We start from the raw sequence: 6,459 nt of genomic DNA, 5'->3' as shown, positions 1-6,459 counted from the left end.
TGAGCTGCCCGACGCCTATTGCTATCATGAGCTGCCCGACGCCTATTGCTATCATGAGCTGCCCGACGCCTATTGCTATCATGAGCTGCCTGACGCCTATTGCTATCATGAGCTGCCCGACGCCTATTGCTATCATGAGCTGCCTGACGCCTATTGCTATCATGAGCTGCCGGACGCCTATTGCTATCATGAGCTGCCCGACGCCTATTGCTATCATGAGTTGCCTGACGCCTATTGCTAACATGAGCTGCCTGACGCCTATTGCTTTCATGAGCTGCCGGACGCCTATTGCTATCATGAGCTGCCCGACGCCTATTGCTATCATGAGCTGCCCGACGCCTATTGCTATCATGAGCTTCCCGACGCCTATTGCTATCATGAGCTGCCCGACGCCTATTGCTATCATGAGCTGCCCGACGCCTAATGCTATCATGAGCTGCCCGACGCCTAATGCTATCATGAGCTGCCCGACGCCTATTGCTATCATGAGCTGCCCGACGCCTATTGCTATCATGAGCTGCCCGATGCCTATTGCTATCATGAGCTGCCTGAAGCCTATTGCTATCATGAGCTGCCTGATGCCTATTGCTATCATGAGCTGCCTGATGCCTATTGCTATCATGAGCTGCCCGACGCCTATTGTTATCATGAGCTGCCCGACGCCTATTGCTATCATGAGCTGCCCGACGCCTATTGCTATCATGAGCTGCCTGACGCCTATTGCTATCATGAGCTGCCCGACGCCTATTGCTATCATGAGCTGCCTGACGCCTATTGCTATCATGAGCTGCCGGACGCCTATTGCTATCATGAGCTGCCCGACGCCTATTGCTATCATGAGTTGCCTGACGCCTATTGCTAACATGAGCTGCCTGACGCCTATTGCTTTCATGAGCTGCCGGACGCCTATTGCTATCATGAGCTGCCCGACGCCTATTGCTATCATGAGCTGCCCGACGCCTATTGCTATCATGAGCTTCCCGACGCCTATTGCTATCATGAGCTGCCCGACGCCTATTGCTATCATGAGCTGCCCGACGCCTAATGCTATCATGAGCTGCCCGACGCCTAATGCTATCATGAGCTGCCCGACGCCTATTGCTATCATGAGCTGCCCGACGCCTATTGCTATCATGAGCTGCCCGATGCCTATTGCTATCATGAGCTGCCTGAAGCCTATTGCTATCATGAGCTGCCTGATGCCTATTGCTATCATGAGCTGCCTGATGCCTATTGCTATCATGAGCTGCCCGACGCCTATTGTTATCATGAGCTGCCCGACGCCTATTGCTATCATGAGCTGCCCGACGCCTATTGCTATCATGAGCTGCCCGACGCCTATTGCTTTAATGAGCTGCCCGACGCCTATTGCTTTCATGAGCTGCCGGACGCCTATTGCTATCATGAGCTGCCTGACGCCTATTGCTTTCATGAGCTGCCAGACGCCTATTGCTATCATGAGCTTCCTGACGCCTATTGCTATCATGAGCTGCCCGACGCCTATTGCTTTCATGAGCTGCCTGACGCCTATTGCTATCATGAGCTGCCCGACGCCTATTGCTATCATGAGCTGCCCGACGCCTATTGCTTTCATGAGCTGCCCGACGCCTATTGCTTTCATTAGCTGCCGGACGCCTATTGCTATCATGAGCTGCCTGACGCCTATTGCTTTCATGAGCTGCCGGACGCCTATTGCTATCATGAGCTTCCCGACGCCTATTGCTATCATGAGCTGCCCGACGCCTATTGCTTTCATGAGCTGCCGGACGCCTATTGCTATCATGAGCTGCCCGACGCCTATTGCTATCATGAGCTGCCCGACGCCTATTGCTATCATGAGCTGCCCGACGCCTATTGCTATCATGAGCTGCCTGATGCCTATTGCTATCCTGAGCTGCCCGACGCCTATTGCTATCATGAGCTTCCCGACGCCTATTGCTATCATGAGCTGCCCGACGCCTATTGCTTTCATGAGCTGCCGGACGCCTATTGCTATCATGAGCTGCCTGACGCCTAATGCTATCATGAGCTGCCCGACGCCTATTGCTATCATGAGCTGCCTGACGCCTATTGCTATCATGAGCTGCCTGACGCCTATTGCTATCATGAGCTGCCCGACGCCTAATGCTATCATGAGCTGCCCGACGCCTATTGCTATCATGAGCTGCCTGATGCCTATTGCTATAATGAGCTGCCTGATGCCTATTGCTATCATGAGCTGCCAGACGCCTATTGCTATCATGAGCTGCCCGACGCCTATTGCTATCATGAGCTGCCTGACGCCTATTGCTATCATGAGCTGCCTGACGCCTATTGCTATCATGAGCTGCCCGACGCCTAATGCTATCATGAGCTGCCTGACGCCTATTGCTATCATGAGCTGCCTGACGCCTATTGCTATCATGAGCTGCCCGACGCCTAATGCTATCATGAGCTGCCTGACGCCTATTGCTATCATGAGCTACCAGACGCCTATTGCTATCATGAGCTGCCTGACGCCTATTGCTATCATGAGCTGCCCGACGCCTAATGCTTTCATGAGCTGCCTGACGCCTATTGCTATCATGAGCTACCAGACGCCTATTGCTATCATGAGCTGCCTGACGCCTATTGCTATCATGAGCTGCCCGACGCCTAATGCTATCATGAGCTGCCAGACGCCTATTGCTATCATGAGCTGCCTGATGCCTATTGCTATCATGAGCTGCCTGAAGCCTATTGCTATCATGAGCAGCCCGACGCCTATTGCTATCATGAGCTGTCTGACGCCTATTGCTTTCATGAGCTGCCTGACGCCTATTGCTATCATGAGCTGCCGGACGCCTATTGCTTTCATGAGCTGCCCGACGCCTATTGCTATCATAAGCTGCCCGACGCCTATTGCTATCATGAGCTGCCCGACGCCTATTGCTATCATGAGCTGCCCGACACCTATTGCTATCATGAGCTGCCCGACGCCTATTGCTATCATGAGCTGCCCGACGCCTATTGCTATCATGAGCTGCCCGACGCCTATTGCTATCATGAGCTGCCCGACGCCTATTGCTATCATGAGCTGCCCGACGCCTATTGCTATCATGAGCTGCCCGACGCCTATTGCTATCATGAGCTTCCCGACGCCTATTGCTATCATGAGCTTCCCGACGCCTATTGCTATCATGAGCTGCCCGACGCCTATTGCTATCATGAGCTGCCCGACGCCTATTGCCATCATGAGCTGCCCGACGCCTATTGCTATCATGAGCTGCCCGACGCCTTTTGCTATCATGAGCTGCCCGACGCCTATTGCTTTCATGAGCTGCCCGACGCCTATTGCTATCATGAGCTGCCCGACGCCTAATGCTATCATGAGCTGCCCGACGCCTATTGCTATCATGAGCTGCCCGACGCCTATTGCTATCATGAGCTGCCCGACGCCTATTGCTATCATGAGCTGCCCGACGCCTATTGCTATCATGAGCTGCCCGACGCCTATTGCTATCATGAGCTGCCCGACGCCTTTTGCTATCATGAGCTGCCCGACGCCTATTGCTATCATGAGCTGCCCGACGCCTATTGCTTTCATGAGCTGCCCGACGCCTATTGCTATCATGAGCTGCCCGACGCCTATTGCTTTCATGAGCTGCCCGACGCCTATTGCTATCATGAGCTGCCTGACGCCTATTGCTTTCATGAGCTGCCCGACGCCTATTGCTTTCATGAGCTGCCTGACGCCTATTGGTATCATGAGCTGCCCGACGCCTATTGCTATCATGAGCTGCCCGACGCCTGTTGCTATCATGAGCTGCCCGACGCCTAATGCTTTCATGAGCTGCCCGACGCCTATTGCTATCATGAGCTGCCCGACGCCTATTGCTTTCATGAGCTGCCCGACGCCTATTGCTTTCATGAGCTGCCTGACGCCTATTGGTATCATGAGCTGCCCGACGCCTATTGCTATCATGAGCTGCCCGACGCCTATTGCTTTCATGAGCTGCCCGACGCCTATTGCTTTCATGAGCTGCCTGACGCCTAGTGGTATCATGAGCTGCCCGACGCCTATTGCTATCATGAGCTGCCCGACGCCTATTGCTTTCATGAGCTGCCCGACGCCTATTGCTTTCATGAGCTGCCCGACGCCTATTGCTTTCATGAGCTGCCTGACGCCTATTGGTATCATGAGCTGCCCGACGCCTAATGCTATCATGAGCTGCCCGACGCCTATTGCTATCATGAGCTGCCCGACGCCTATTGCTTTCATGAGCTGCCTGACGCCTATTGGTATCATGAGCTGCCCGACGCCTATTGCTATCATGAGCTGCCCGACACCTATTGCTTTCATGAGCTGCCCGACGCCTATTGCTTTCATGAGCTGCCTGACGCCTATTGGTATCATGAGCTGCCCGACGCCTATTGCTATCATGAGCTGCCCGACGCCTATTGCTTTCATGAGCTGCCCGACGCCTATTGCTTTCATGAGCTGCCCGACGCCTATTGCTTTCATGAGCTGCCTGACGCCTATTGGTATCATGAGCTGCCCGACGCCTATTGCTATCATGAGCTGCCCGACGCCTATTGCTTTCATGAGCTGCCCGACGCCTATTGCTTTCATGAGCTGTCTGACCCCTATTGCTATCATGAGCTGCCTGACGCCTATTGCTATCATGAGCTGCCCGACGCCTATTGCTATCATGAGCTGCCTGACGCCTATTGCTATCATGAGCTGCCCGACGCCTATTGCTATCATGAGCTGCCCGACGCCTATTGCTTTCATGAGCTGCCTGACGCCTATTGGTATCATGAGCTGCCCGACGCCTATTGCTATCATGAGCTGCCCGACACCTATTGCTTTCATGAGGTCCCTGAAGCCTATTGCTATAAGGAACACTGATTTTGTATGGGTTAACTTTATGATACGATATATTTTACAGAATATTCGCTGATTTTGAGTATGTATGTGGCTTTTAGCTATGCAGGAGCATTTAAGGGATTTAGCAAGCCTATCCCTGTTGTTACAAGTGACATAACATAATTGTCTGTGGGAAACCCTGAGGAGACATACTGTAAACATATAGAAATTTGTCGGTATGAAATTTCGTGGTTTAATGAAAAACAACTAATTCGTTGACAAGTAATTTCGTGGATTTCAAATTTTCGGGGAAGACTGACCGTCATAATAATTATACTTTTATGAAAACAACCAGAGTAATAACGAAGCATAATCTTGTGTTGACAGCAAGACTTGAGGTTAATGTGCACTGAAGTATGAAAGTGTTGCCGATAATTGTCGATAAGAGCGATAAAGCGGCGCACTTGTGGGTCCCAGCTCACTAATTGCCATCGATGTTGTTTTGACCATATTTGCACTTCTCAGCGCAATCGGCCCCCTAGTAGAAACACTTGAGTAATAAGGTCCCCAAAATACATGTGTGAAAACCGTTATGTCTCTTTTAAATCTTATTTGCGTACATTTAAGATGATGAAAAAAAAGAGAAAAACTGATATAGTGTAATGTGACCTACTGAAATGAAGTAACTTTTACAAAAACAAATATCTCGGATAACTGACAACACAAGAAAATGTCTGAAATGACATTCAGAAACGACCGATTTTGGATTAAAAATGTATAAATAAACGTTGGTACTTAAATTCGTGGTTCAGTGGACCAACGAAATCCACGAAAATTCGTACCACACGAAATTTAATGGTTTTACAGTATTCACCATCAATCTATGCAATTGATCAGCTAAACTATCTAAAAGAGGGTCCAATCGACACTAAACATTTCCACAGGCGATCAGCACTGCAATCCTCTGTCCTACTCTTATTCTATGCATATGATCACATACCCGTACATCTTCGCTTATAAGACGGTTTGACTATAAGACGAGACCCCAACTTTAGGTCCCAAATCGGCTGTATTTTGCTTGGCCTCGCTAATAAGACGGGGCAATTTTTTTAAGGACGAAAACCGGAAAAATTTCAAGAGTCAAAATTTGTTGGTCGGCCATTTTGTAAGTAAGTACAATACACCAAGTAAGCTCGTTATCGGATTCGTTCCCTGATTTACGTCGACTTATTTTAATGCCGAGTTTATATGTATATTAATATTGTTTATTTTTGTTTTTCAGGTACCGGTACTCGACGTATATGGATATATATAACACTTATTTATTTATATTTACAATATAATCATTGTATTATTCATTATCGCACGCTGACAATGCAACTTCAACAAGAACAACAGAAGACGGAATTTGTTTTATATCGATTGTATTTGTAGAGCATTTTTATTAGTTTAGCATGATCATATACGTAAACAAACGATATAACAGCGACATAACAATACACTAACAACATAACATTCAATTAAAATCCATCAAAATCCTCATCGTCATCATCGTTTCCAAACAGTTCAAGAAACTCTCGCTCGTTCACGCCGTCATCATACACTCCAACATCGTCCTCACATTCATCTAT

This window comes from Dreissena polymorpha, chromosome 8, assembly GCF_020536995.1.
Source record: "Dreissena polymorpha isolate Duluth1 chromosome 8, UMN_Dpol_1.0, whole genome shotgun sequence".
NCBI classification, from domain to species: domain Eukaryota; kingdom Metazoa; phylum Mollusca; class Bivalvia; order Myida; family Dreissenidae; genus Dreissena; species Dreissena polymorpha.
This window is presented reverse-complemented; position numbering follows the sequence as displayed.